General features: G+C 46.4%; 1 long non-coding RNA gene across 1 annotated transcript; it reads right to left on the minus strand.

Annotated features, from left to right (window-relative positions):
- Window positions 1-313: 313 nt before the first annotated feature.
- On the minus strand, window positions 314-5,232 carry LOC129387355 (uncharacterized). The gene is made up of 2 exons (XR_008614609.2): window positions 3,498-5,232; window positions 314-485 (listed from the first exon to the last, which is right to left on the minus strand). It is a non-coding gene; the product is annotated as an uncharacterized lncRNA (long non-coding RNA).
- Between the last annotated feature and the right edge of the window lie 9,796 nt (window positions 5,233-15,028).

A 15,028-nucleotide genomic window follows, 5' to 3' on the forward strand; every position in this document is an offset into this window, starting at 1 on the left:
AGACACTCTATAGACACAGACATTTTATAGACAAGTCTACAAAGAGTGTATAAGGCCATAACTCCATAGCGGCTACCTACTAGTTTTTTTTTTTTTTACAAGTTAGTTTACATTTTTCTTTACATGCGGTAGCAAAACGTTTTGAATGTATTTATGCATGTGCACCTGTTCCTTTTCATCTGCACTTATGCATTACCGTTAGCAGATTAATAATGCTCCTGAACCAGCTGTACTTTCATATATGTTGCATAAACAGAAAGAATTTATATAGTGTTGAATCATGCAGTGCAAAAAAAAATAAAACAAATGCACCGGCAATGCATTAACCGTTTTTATTGCTCGATATAATATATGAATTCCTTAAATTCATGTCTTATGCTAATTATGGAAACAGATTACATATTTACACTACTCCTTGGCAAGCATGGTCGCCAGGCTGGCCTTGACCTTTGTGTCATTAGTCCCAAAGGTGCTGCAGGTGTATGCTGCAAATAAGTAGATGCAGCAATATGAGGCAAAAATAACAAGTGTGTATTCTTTGTATGTTCATTAAGCAGCTTAATATATTTGCTCAAACCATCTAAGTCAATACTTAATGCGGTTTAACTATGACTAAGGGCTGCTTGTCAATGCAAATCAGTACCTTTATACAATGTTTTATTGCATGGTATGGTGAACAATTAAACAGTCACAACTGCTGCTCGTGCCAGCAACAGTATGTTCCCTTTTATGACAAGTTCATATATGATGCATTAATGTACTTATCCCAAATGGTCTCTATATTTATTGCTGAAACGTTACCCAGTTGTGCTGTCTGTACAATTTTTTGGCTGGTAGTTAAGTATGCCCGTGCAGAGGGATATTTTCAGAAGACGTGACTGGAATATTCACAGTATCATGCCTAAGATTGTAATTTATTTTGCTTAATACACATTTAAATGTCTTTCTCATACTTTTAAATGAATGGTCATTGGCCATAACTTCAACAGAAGGCAGATGGGTTGATTGTATTGATATGGTCACTTAATTTCTTACAGGTAATGAGGCCTCTTGGGCATGCTAACAGGTTTCCAAGTTAGGTATACCACATGAGCACCCGAAATACCACACGAGCACTTTGTGTCATGGCACGACAGATATGCACCTCCTAGGAAACAGAACTGATAAGATAGTTCGAATGAATTCTATCACAGTAAATTATTTAAGGTGCTTTGAAAGATGAAATTTTTTTCTAGGCTATCGAGGTTCAGGACGTTAACGCAAAAAAAACATATTGAGTAAGAAATGCCTTGTCAGTATGCTTGACTTTCATTTTTTTTTTCAATAAATAGGACCAATTTCCCTCAATTTTTATGAAGTGAAAGGTTTTAAAAATATATTTAACACAGAGATTCTCTGGTAACGTTGTATGACATATGACAAGACAGCATACCTATGTGGCCATTTTAAGATTTCCCGATCTTTTTCCAAGCCTTCCCTGGCTGTTTTCATGAAAATTTTCTGGCAATCTATGACGCCTGCAGCTTAAGTGCAATAAAAAAAATATTGTGGTTTAATGCTTGCCAAGTACTGCCAGTCCATAATATTTAGATAAAACGAATAACACGTCGGTCACTTGATATGTAGTATTAGATGCAACTGACTTGAATCCCTTGTTTAATAAAGCTGACAAGGGCTTCGGCAAGTTCCTAATTGATGGCCACACGAGTACAGCACGGAAGACACAGAGACACACGTAAAACAAATGCAACAATGTGAGCGAAAACTATACAATGAGATATTTTTACGGTTCAATAGTAGTTTTTTATATAATTTGCTCTCATCACTTATGCCTCTAGTTTAACTTTGTTTCTCTGACTAAAGACTACATGGCAATATTAATCAGTACCATTATGATGTTTCGTTATATTACAGTGTGATAAGCAGTTAGACAACCGTAATGGTCGCCGGTGCCAGCAACGGTACGTTTCGTTTCAAGACAGGTTCATGTGACACACAGTGTACTTATAAAAATAAAATAAATGCGAGAATCCCAAACGATTCCTATAATAATAATTGTTGAAACAAAGATACCCGGCTGGACTGTGCACATTTTTCAGGTGTTAATGCAATATGCCCGTGCCGAACGAACATGCTCAGCATACTGACTGCACTTTTGAACAATCACGTTAACATTTGCAATTTATTTCCGTTTAGAACAGTCTGCATTGTCTCTTTTCTCATACTTCGAGATGAATACATTTGCCACACTTTCAGTAGAATGCACATGAATGGGGGCGTACTGATCAGGTTACTTACCAACTAAAACATGTTACAATCTCTTAGGCGTGGTGATAAGGGTAGAACAAATGCAATGTCCACTGAATTATTTGAATAATCTGTGCGTTATCTACTAAGAAAAGACCACCAAATTGATAATCTGGCTCTTTTTTCTTTTGTACAGCGCATATAGTATGCAGTCTGTCCAAGACGACGGCACTACATGCAACAGTAATGAAAACCGGAACACTTATTACACACGACAAGGGCTTCATACCATGCACGACTGGCACAATGCGAATCTGCGCCAGCAGCTGCCTAGTGATTAAGAGCACGTAAACTGCATAACGCCGAAGCATCGAAAGGCGCTTAATGCTTTTCATATAGCTCGAAAGATAACTTCTGCTGCTAAACTGTTTAAAAAAAGAGACAAAAAAAAATCTTCCAACTACCGTCAAACGCAATGCCTTCAGTTTGAAACGTGTAAAGGTGTTTCCCGGAACGACTAATTTAGTGTTCTCCAATTTTTTCGGCTAAGTTGCGAAGCTGCAAGTGACTGAGCTTATCGCAGGTTTGATGCTCCAAAGCGTTTGTGGTTGCATATAAATAGATTGGGTGAATTAGAGATTTTTGCTTGATATTTCTTCAAGTCTCGTGTTTTGCTTGCGGTAACTTCCCAAAATTAACTTGCGGTAAGTTCCCAAACGATGCGAAAACGGCAGCGCACACACTGCTGATGCATGCCCCGCAAACACGGCCTTTCATTCGAGTACGTTAGCAGTTATTCAACTATACGTGTCTGCCTGAACATTCTTGATGCTAACACAATTTCGAGATATATACGTAAAGCGTGTCACGAGAATTTCACTAGACATGCGGCGCAGCATTCATCGCGGCCGGATCAAGCGCCACGAAATTAGATCTACCGCACTGGCTGCCCAACATACACAATGCACAACATACACAACATACACAACATACAGTATCAAGTTAAAACATGGTGTACGTCCTTCTTTACGCACGTAAACTATAATGCTAAAATCAACAAGCCCGAGCGATCGCTCGCCGTAAAACATTCCGTATAGTAGAAGCGAGAACAAGAGCGCGTTATCAAACCATGTCAACGACAAACCGACACTATACCCGAGTCGCCTGCGCTACATGCAGCCGCTTCGCGCTAAGAGATGCGCTCACATAATCATGAGCTATTGACGCAAAACGTCTTTGCTAAAGCTTACCGTTCAGTGTAGTTGACGTGTGATGCCACAAAGATGACACGCATACACAGACACCGACGTTCAGGCATACACCGCACACCGGTACAACCGTTTACGTGCCTGGCGCACTCGTTGAGACGGCGCACCGCCGCGCATGCGCAAGAGCTCCGAGCATGCGCAGGAGCTCCGCGCGCGAGGGCGTGCGCGCTCGGAGGAGTGTGAGCGCCTTTTCCTCCTTCATTTTTTTTTTGTCTCTTTCTCTCTCTCTCTCTCTCTCTCTGCGCGCCATGCGCGCCGGAACGGGTGGCTTATTCATCTTTAACACCACTATTCATCTTTTTTCATGGACGAAGGAAATGCGCTGGTAGGTTGTATGACAAACGCTGTGGGCTATCGTATGAGACTGGAACGCTAACATGAATGCGCTAATTGTAAAAGCCGTTACAGGGCCCTTCAGACGTTTCAGACGCATTATTGCCAGCGTCGATTAGTAATACAGCGTACTTGTAGCATATCTTCCAGCGTACCGCCAAATGTGATGCCCGCACGTATGTTAGTGCTAATTTTCTGTTCCGATGATAGGTCAAAGCAATCAGTACAGCATTGAGGTACTCATATGCGTGGCTGCGCAGGCATACCGCCGGCGAAATACTGGGTGGGCTCAGAGAATTTGGCACCTATTTTAAGTGAATGAGAAACTTTGATAGGTTTATAGCGCAGGATATCAGTCAACAAAAAACCGCCCGATGTTAGTGACGCAGCCGAGATATGAAGACAATGTGAAATGTATCCGAGAATCGGACGACACACAACGCGAAGACCACATGCGCGACATCGGTTCATCGCACATTCACAAAGTCCGCGTTGTCAGCTACAAACATTACGAGTGTATTTGCTGTTAGCTTGATGCCTGTTTGGAATCCACTTGTAGCTGAAGCTGGCGTTCATAACATCTATTATAACAATTGGATCGGCGTTTTGCTTACTTTATTCTACTGCCGCAAAAGTGATGCGACAACTGTGAAGACTGTCTTGGGATTGCCGAGAGCGGCTACGTAGATGATATCATGTGGTCAACAAATGCGGAGGTATACACTATGTGTATACTAATGTCTACAAATAGGCTCTACAGCAATCTCAGCAGTATACAACTTCAGTGGCTTATATCAAACGCAGCTACGTATTATCCACCGGTACCTGCGCTTGGTTACAGCGTACACGGGTTGGGCCCAGATTAACGATGTTTGTCTATTGTTAATCTATAGACATGCAAGACCACGACAACTCAGAGGAAGACCAGGTGGTGAATTCACCACCTGGTCTGCCGGCTTTCGCCACTTATTCACCACCTTTGCCACATCATCACCATCTGACCTTCACCACCTGGTCTTCGCGAAGTGTACGTCCGGGAAGCAGCCAGGTTTAGGGCCTTCGGGTGCCTGGAAGACCTTGGTGACTCGGACGGTGCCTGCTCCGCCGCGATCCTCGTTCGGGGCAGCTGCACCGAACGCAGACTAGCAGTCTGCACGGTTTGCCCGCCGCGCCGGAGTTGCGGTGCCGTCGTGCATGAACCAGTGCCATATCATCGCGTTCGCAGAGGGCGGGGGGTATGGGAACTCGGAATTACAAATTATCGACTTTCTTCTATACATATTCAATACACCGGGAGTAGAGAAAAAGAAATAGAAACCTTGTCGACTATATTGTCCATAATATAGAGAGTCTATAGACAAAGTATGGACAAAAATAAATAGAAACTGTATCTGCTTTCGTCTACAGGTAGTCCATATAGAGGGGAAATAGACAAAGAAGAAACAAACACCTTATAGAATTTTTTCTATAGACTGCAAGTAGATAAAAAGAAATTGAAATCTTATCGACTTTCGTCTATAGAAAGTCTATATACAAAGTATATGGACAAAAATAGATAGACACTGTATCGACTTTGGTCTAAAAGTAGCCCATAGAGGGGAAATAGACAAAAAGAAACAAACACCTTATCGATTTTTCTATAGACCGTCTATAGACAGCGAGTAGACAAAAAGAAATCGAAACCTTATCGACTTTCGTCTATAGAAAGTCTATAAACAAAGTATGGACAAAAATAGATAGAGACTGTATCCACTTTCGTCTATAGGTAGTCCATAGAGGGGAAGTAGGCAAAAAAGAAACAAACACGTTATCGACTTTTTCCTATAGACCGTCTATAGACTGCGAGTAGACAAAAACAAATAGAAACCTTATCGACTTTCATCTATAGAAAGTCTATAGACAAAGTATGGACAAAATGGATAGAAACTGTATCGACTTTCGTCTATAGGTAGTCCATAGAGGGGAAGTAGACAGAAAGGAAACAAACACCTTAGCGACTTTTTTCTATAGACCGTCTGTAGACTACGAGTAGACACAAAGAAATAGAAAGCCTATCGACTTTCGTCTATAGAAAGTCTATAGACAAAGTATGGAAAATATAGATAGAGACTGTGTCGACTTTCGTCTGTAGGTATTCTATAGAGGGGAAGTAGACAAAAAGGAAACAAACACCTTATCAACTTTTTTCTATAGACCGTCTATAGACTGCGAGTAGACAAAAAGAAATAGAAACCCTATCGACTTTCGTCTATAGAAAGTCTATAGACAAAGTATGGAAAAAAATAGATAGACTGTGTCGACTTTCGTCTGTAGGTATTCTATAGAGGGGAAGTAGACAAAAAGGAAACAAACACCTTATCAACTTTTTTCTATAGACCGTCTATAGACTGCGAATAGACAAAAAGAAATAGAAACTTTATCGACTTTCGTCTACAGACAGTCTATAGACTTTGTATCAACAAAAGTCCAAATCTATAGAAAGGAAAGGTCGTCTATGAAAATTCTATAGACTTTCTATAGACAGTCTAAAGTCATTTTTGTAAGGGTACTGACGTGCACAACCTCACTAGCTGCCAGAGTAGAGGACGAGCTTGAACGCGCAGGGGCAATTTCGTACGTCACAGGCGTCACCTGGCGCCGCACGCAGTAGGGCCCTGTATATCGCGAAAGGAGCTTCTTTGAAAGTCCGACGTCACGAGAGGGCGACCACAGGAGCACGAGCGCACCAGGCGAAAACTGTACGTCACGGTGGCGGGCGTTGTACTGATGCAGCTGAGTGGTTTGCGAGTCCGTCACTCGAGTACGGGCAAGCTGGCGTGCATGGTCCGCGAGGGCGATGGCGTCGCGTGCATACTCGCTTGTTGAGATCGCAGCAGGAGGAAGTGCCGTGTCTAGGGGCAAGGTCAGTCCGCGACCGTACAGTAGGTAAAATGGAAAAAAATCTGGCGGTGTCGTGCCGGGAAGAATTGTACGCAAATGTCACGTAAGGAAGGGCAATGTCCCAGTCATGGTGGTCCTTGGAAACGTACCTGGACAGCATATCGGTAAGAGTACGGTTTAACCGCTCTGTCAGGCCATTGGTTTGAGGATGGTATGAGGTAGTCAGCTTGTGTTGAATGGAGCAGGAACGCGCAATGTCGGCCATAACTTTCTAGGGAAGTTACGACCACGGTCAGTAAGCAGCTGTCGCGGGGCGCCATGAAGTGAGATAGTGTCACGCAAGAGAAAGTACGCGACGTCAGTGGCACAACTGGTAGGGAGAGCCCGTGTGATAGCGTGTCGGATGGCGTAATCAGTTGCGACGGCTACCCATTTGTTCCCAGATGATGACGTGGGAAAGGGACCGAGGAGGTCTAATCCAACACGAAACAACGGTTCCACAGGGACGATGATCGGCTGGAGATGACCGGCAGGTAGCACCTGATGTGTTTTCCGACGCTGGCAGGGATCACAGGCAGCAACGTAGCGTCGGACGGAGCGAGCGAGACCAGGCTAATAGAAACGGCGGCGGACGCGGTCGTACGTGCGGGTTACCCCAAGATGTCCTGCAGTGGGCGCGTCATGCATCTCAAAGAGCACAGTCTGTCGCAGATGTTTTGTCACGGCAAGAAGAAGATCAGAGCCGTCAGGGAGGAAGTTCCTTCGGTGCAGAATGCCGCCCTGGAGGACATATCGGCGAACGGATGCGTCGGTAGGTGTAGAGCGCAGACGTTCGATGAGTACTCGCAGCGATAGATCTCGGTACTGCTCATCGGCGATGTTAGCGAAGGCAGAAACAGAGAAAATGCCGTTGGCAGTACTACTGTAAGCGTCGTCAGGCTCGTCTACCGGGTAGCGAGACAGGCAGTCAGCGTCCTTGTGTAGTCGGCCAGATTTGTAGGTGACAGAGTACGAATATTCTTGAAGGCGTAAGGCCCAGCGACCAAGTCTTCCTGTAGGATTTTTCAGGGAGCATAACCTGCAAAGCGCGTGATGGTCTGTGACAACGGAAAAGGGTCGGCCATATAAGTATGGGCGGATCTTCGCAACCGCCCAAACTAGGGCCAGACAATCACGCTCAGTGATGGAATAGTTGCGCTCCGCGGGCGAGAGGAGCCTGTTGGCGTAAGCGACAACACAGTCGTGGCCGCGCTGGCGTTGTGCCAGTACTGCGCCAATTCCGTGACCGCTGGCATCAGTTCGGACTTCGGTAGTCGCAGAAAGATCGAAATAGGCCAGAACGGGAGGCGTTGTGAAAAGGTCGCTTAGAAGCGAGAATGCAGAGGCCTCGTTATCGCCCCACTGGAAAGGGGCGTCTTTTTTCAAAAGCTCGGTTAGTAGTCGTGCTATGGCCGCGAAATTTTTCACGAAACAGCGGAAGTACGAGCAAAGGCCGATGAAGTTGCGCACATCCTTGACACATTTTGGAACAGGGAAGTTCGTAACAGCATGGATCTTGCCTGGGTCCGATTGCACTCCGTTCGCGTCAACGAGATGCGCAAGGACGGTAATCTGGCGATGGCCGAATTTGCACTTCGATGCGTTGAGTTGCAGACCGGCTCGCCGAAAAACGTTCAGGACTGCTGAGAGGCGCTCGAGGTGCATAGCGAACGTTGGGGGGAATACTATAACGTCGCACAAGTAGCACAGGCACGTGGACCATTTGAAACCATGAAGAAGGGAGTCCATCATGCTTTCCAAAGTTGCAGGAGCGTTACAGAGACCGAACGGCATCACTTTGAATTGATAAAGACCGTCGGATGTTACAAAGGCAGTCTTCTCGCGGTCGAGATCGTCCACGGCAATCTGCCAGTAGCCGGAGCGAAGGTCAATAGAGGAGAAATAGCGAGCACCGTGGAGGCAGTCAAGGGCGTCATCAATCCGAGGTAGGGGATACACGTACTCTTTAGTAACGCTGTTAACGTGCCGATAATCCACGCAAAAGCGCCATGATCCATCCCTCTTTTTTACCAGTTCAACAGGTGACGCCCATCGACTACATGACGGTTCAATAATGTTCTTGGCAAGCATTTTGCGAACTTTGGCGTGAATAACTTGACGCTCAGCCGGTGATACTGGATACGGGCGGCGATGAATAGGAGGGCCATCGCCGGTATTAATGCGATGTTTAACAGCTGTAGTTTGGGCCAAAGGACGATCGTTAAAGTCAAAAATATCGTGGTAGGAAAACAGAACACGGTAGAGCTCACGAGCGTGCTCGGACGGCATGTCGGGCGCAATCATTTTCTGTAAGTCGGCAATGGTACAAGTTGCCGACTGCTATGGTAAAGGAGAATCGGCTGAATTGTCGTCTACTGCAATAGATGCTACTGAGTGATCCTCGAATGAGCAAAGCTAGGCCAGAGTCATCCCGCGTGGCAGCACTTGTGTCGTCAAGCCAAAATTGACCACTGGCAGGCAGACGCAATTCGCCGAAGTAGATAAAACTCTATGAGGTACTGTGATCCCGTGTGTTAGGAGGACGTCTTTCATAGGAACCGCGATGTAGTGACCGTCGGGCACTGTGGGGATGACACGAAGTCAACGTAAGTAGGTGCCGAAGGTGGCAAGCGAACGAAGTCGACGGAACTGAGGCGAGTAGGGTGTTGTTCAGCGGGATCCAGAACAGGCAGGTCAAGGCGGTGAGTACTGGCGGAACAATCGATGAGAGCAGAATGTGCGGAGAGGAAGTCTAAGCCGAGGAAGTTGTCGTGGGGACAGTGGGCGATGACTGCGAATAGCACGATAGTGGAGCGATCGGCGAAGGAGACGCGGGCGGCACACATACCAATTACGGGGGCTGTTCCGCCATCGGCGACATGGACGACAGGCGTCGTGGCGGGCGTGATTATTTTCCTCAGCCGGTTACGAAGGTCAGCGCTCATTGGACAAATGCGCCCCAGTGTCTATGAGTGCAGACACAGAAACACCGTCGACTTGCACGTCAAGAAGGTTCAGATGAGTGGGCAACGTCAGTAGAGGATTTGGCGGCGTAGGGAGCAATGCAGCGTCACCTCGAGACGCTGCATCGTCTAGTTTTCCGGCTGGGAGCGGCGTCCGAAGGGAGTCGGCGAATAGGAGCGACGGGGCTGGGGAGAGCGAGATTGTCGTCGCTGGGGCGAAGGCAAACGAGAATAGGGGCGGTTCGGCGCAGGAGAATCAGCGGCGGCGTTATCGGAGCGTGCGGCATAGGGACGAGAAGGGCCACCTGGGGGGCGAGAGCAGGCACGTACCCAGGGGGGGGCCCGGGGGGGCCCGGGTCCCCCCCGAAATCAAGTGGCATACCCCCCCCCCCTCCCCACCCACGCCACCACTGCTCACACATTTCTAAAGCGCCGCCAGATCAATGTTGAGACTTGGCATCTGTTCATCGGTCAGCATTATGCTGCCTTTTTCACTCCTTTTAGATGGCGGTAGTTATCGGCATCTCTTGTAATGTGTAGGACAGTTTTCTCATAGATTCCGCACCCGCGCGATTAACTCGAGATGCGTTCAGTTGTCACCATCTATTCAACCGTCACGCGCATAGCTGTTGCTTTTGTTAGTTCAACCTTCTTTGTTTAGGCTGATCCTGGGACCTGGAGAAGGATGCGGCTGTTACTCAGCTGGTCTGTACTCTCATGGAACGAGTTGCTGCCGGAGAAAACGCCAATTGCGTTTAACTTCTCCCTTTGCTTCATTATTTCCTTGAGTTACGGCTCGCCGCGACGCTGGCAGATGCCCGGAACCATATACACGTGATATGGTTTATATAAGGTGGGGAAATAAAATAATGTGAAAGAGCGTCCATCATGAAACCCTGCAATGACCCTTAAACCCATAAGCAAGATGACTGTCGCCCGTTACCTCGTCTGTTTTTCCCTAATTGTATAGCACTTTTCGTGCAAAATTGGCAACCGGAAACAAAAATCGCAAGGAGTTGAGAAATTAAGCGGTCTACTAAGGGAGAGAGCCATGGCAAAACCAAACTGCAAGCAAAAGCGAATAATAAAAAAGTTAACCGTTGTTTATGAGAATATTTATGGATCAACATCTTTTTATTTAAAAAGGAAGTAGAGAAAACGCCGCCGCCGAAAGTGGAGAACAATTACTTGTTTTGAATGACGCTTCTACAGTTATCGGTCGAACCGCCTCACGTAGCCACTTCTCTGCTCTGCTTATGTGGGTGTTTTTCTAACCTTTCGCGGTGAGCGCAGTACGTCTAGAATCGCAGAGTCCTGCGCTCTACGCGGTTGTATGGGACTGGCGGCCGCACAGCGTTACGCAATTCGCGGAACTGTCAAAACTGGTCAACAAGGCGAAAATAACTGATATTCGAAACTATAACATGAGAAAGACTGAAGAAGCCGTAAAAAATTAACGCAGCCTGAAATCAGTAAAAAAGAAACCTGGCATAGGACAAACCATGATGTATGCACTAAAGGATAAGAAGTATAATATCATCAGCAATCCCGAAGATATAGTAAAAGCAGCGGAAAAATTCTAAGCTGACCTGTATACAGTGCCCAGAGGAGTCACGATACCTCACTTAGAAACAGTAATGAACAGGATACGGAAACTCTCCTATAACTAGTGATGAGGTCAGAAGGGCCCTGCAAAACATGAAACGATGAAGAGCGGGAGGAGAAGGTGGAATAACAGTCGATTTAATCAAAGATGGAGGAGACATAATGCTTGGAAAACTGGCGGCTCTTTATACGAAGTGTCTATCGACTGCAAGGGTCCCAGAAAACTGGAAGAATGCAGATATTATACTAATCAACAAAAAAGGAGACGTTAAATAATTGAAAAATTATAGGACCATTAGCTTGCTCCCAGTATTATATAACATATTTACCAAAATAATCTCCAATAGAATAAGGGCAACACTGGATTTTGTCAACCAAGGGAACAGGCTGGCTTCAGGAAGAGATACTTTACAATGGATCACATCCATGTCATCAATCAGGTTATCGCGAAATCAGCAGAGTACAATAAGCCTCTCCATGTGGCTTACATAGATTACGAAAATGCATTTGATTCAGTAGAGATACCAGCAGTCATAGAGGCACTACGTAATCAAGGAGTACAGAACGCTTACGTAAAAAGCTTGGAAAATATTGCTACATGCGTGTGGTATTTGTTTGTTTGAACGAGGCGCGTGGGCGCCATCACTCCAGAAAAGAGGAGGAAGAACGAACTGGGCTCGCACTGTGAATCTAACCGGTCAGCGCTGCAACCGTTGTTGTAAATATAATCTGTAAATAGTTTCTCGTCTTACTGACTCGTCCTTCGCGTAAGAATATCTACAGAGGTTCTACAGCTACCCTAATTCTACACAAGAAAAGCAGGGAGATACCTATAGAGAAAGGGGTCAAACAGGGAGACACAATTTCTCCGAAGCTATTCACTGCGTGCTTAGAAGAATTCAAGCTATTAAACTAGGAAGGCTTAGGACCAAAGATCGATGGCAAATATCTCGGCAACCTTCGGTTTGCGGATGACATTGTTCTATTCAACAACAATGCAGACGAGTTAAAACAAATTATTGGAGACCTTAACAGAGAGAGTGTAAGAGTGGGGTTGAATATTAATATGCAGAAGATGAAGATAATGATAAATAGCCGGACAAAGGAACAAGAGATCAGGATCGCCAGTTGGCCACTAGAGACTGTGAAGGAGTACGTTTACCTAGGTCAATTAATCACAGGGAACCCTGAACATGAGAAGGAAATTCACAGAAGAATAAAAATAGGCTGGATCTCATACGGCCGACATTGCCAGCTCCTGACTGGAAGCTTACCATTATTATTGAAAAGTAAGGTGTGCAATCAGTGCATTTTGCCAGTGCTGACATATGGGGCAGGGACTTGAGAGCAAGTTAAGGACCGCGCAAAGAGCGATCGAACGAAGATTGCTAGGCATAACGTTAAGAGAGAGAAAGAGAGCGGTTTGGATCAGAGAGCGAACGGGTATAGACGATATTGTAGTTGACATCAAGAGGAAAAAATGTAGCTGGGCAGGTCCTGTAATACGCCGGTTAGATAACCGTTGGACCATTAGGGTTACAGAATGGGTACCAAGAGAAGGGAAACGCAGTCGAGGACGACAGAAGACTAAGTCGAGCGATGAAATTAGGAAATTCGCGGGCGCTAGTTGGAATCGATTGGCGCAGGACAGGGGTAATTGGAGATCGCAGGGAGAGGCCTTCGTCCTGCAGTGGACATAAAACAGGATGATGATGATGATGATGATGATGATGATGATGATGATGATGATGATGATGATGATGGTGGTGGTGGTGGTGGAGGTGGTGGGCCCCCCCCGAAAAGAAATCCTGGGTACGTGCCTGGGCGAGAGTAGGCAGTATAAGTAGACCGGGTCGGGGAACTCCAGCGACTGCGACAGTGCCGAGAAATGTGCCCGATTCGATGGCAGTGGAAACAAATGGGCTTGTCGTCGGCAGTGCGCCATTCAGATGGGTTGCGGAAACGTGGTGGGTAAGAAGATGTGGGACGGGGCGGAATCGAAGAAGCCGCGTGGGTATCAGGGCGATGGGCCGGGCAGATGGTGTGAAGACCCATGTTTGTGAACTCCTGGCGGACAACTGCCTGGATCAGGGAAACCGTGACTGCAGGTGCATTGGAGGGACTGGAGTCGAAGGCAGCCGGATAGGCGGCCTCGATCTTACGCCGAACAATTCTGGTAACATCGCCAGTGTTGTTGGGTCGAGGAGCGTCGGCACAGGAAGATGTCGCTGGGGTGTTGGGCAGATGGGCAAACTGCTGTTCGATTCGTCGGCTTTTAGCGAGTTCCAGGCGGCGGTACTCTTCTATAAGTGCATCCACCGTCGCCACGGTGTTAAAAACGAGCGAGTTGAAGGCATCATCGGCAATGCCTTTGAGGATGTGGGAGACCTTGTCGGACTCAGTCATGTGTGCGTCAACTTTGCGGCACAGAGCGAAGACGTCCTGAATGTACGTGACGTAGGGCTCCGTTGACGTCTGCACACGACCGGAAAGCGCCTTCTGCGCGGCAAGTTGGTGACCGTAGGGGTTGCCGAACAAGTCTCTGAGCTTTTGCTTAAGCGAATCCCTGCTGGCGAGCTCATCTTCGTGCGTCCGAAACCAAACTCGAGGTGTGCCATTGAGGTAAAAGGCTACGTTGGCGAGCATGATAGTTGGGTCCCACCGGTTATTGCGGCTGACTTGTTCGTACAGGCTGATCCAGTCCTCGACGTCTTCCCCATCTTTGCCCGAGAATACGCCAGGATCACGGGGAGCGGGGAGGGTGATGTAGGTCGTCGAAGTGGCAGCAGGTGTCGGAGCCGGCGGAGTCGAGTTGTCGCCGGGAGCCATGAAGGAAGGCTCGACGCACCGTCAACTGCGAAGCTCCGTGACGAGGTACAGGGAACGTCCACCTTCACCAGATATGTTACGTAGGACGACGCCGACGAAACGCTATATATAAATATATTTACAATGCAATACGCCGCACTTGGCCAAGAGGCAACAGCCCGCGCTATCCTCTAATCATCATCGTCGTTTTCACCCTGCTCGCCTCTTTGTCATCGCAAATACTGTTCCGTAGCAATATGTTGCCTTGGTTTTTATTTTTTATTTTGTTCCCCGCTGGTTGTTATTCTCGTTCTTTTTGGAGTTATATTGTCATTAGGAGGGTTCCAACAGTAATTCCTGAATTGAATACGCATATCCGAGCGATACGGCCTCCGAACATCGAATAGAATCTCGAATATTTTATTTGTAAACACAGTGACATAGGAAGTTTGCACGGAGTCCTTTTGGTGAAAAGAGGCTTACTTATATATTTAAATGGCTTGTTTATATCATATTTAAATGCACGTAATGCCATCAGCAAATAACCCTCTGGCGGACTGAGAAGCTTATAAAGAAAAAATAAGTGCTTTAAAATTTCTTATGCACCATGACAATGACCGTAATAAAATTTAAAAAGAGACACGTCACCAGATGCCTGTAGAGTGTTACGTTCGTTACAGGAGATAATTGTGGCATTAGAGCCCCGCACATTCATTAAAAATTAAATTCTGGGGTTTTACGCGCCGTAACCACGATCTAATTATGAGGCACGCCCAAGTCTGAGGGACTGCGAATTAATTTCGACCACCCGAGCTTCTGTAACGTGTCGTCAATGGATGGTACACGGACGTCTTTTTTTTTTTTTTTGCCTTTGACGCCCATTGA

The sequence above is a fragment of the Dermacentor andersoni genome, chromosome 2, assembly GCF_023375885.2.
Source record: "Dermacentor andersoni chromosome 2, qqDerAnde1_hic_scaffold, whole genome shotgun sequence".
NCBI lineage: Eukaryota > Metazoa > Arthropoda > Arachnida > Ixodida > Ixodidae > Dermacentor > Dermacentor andersoni.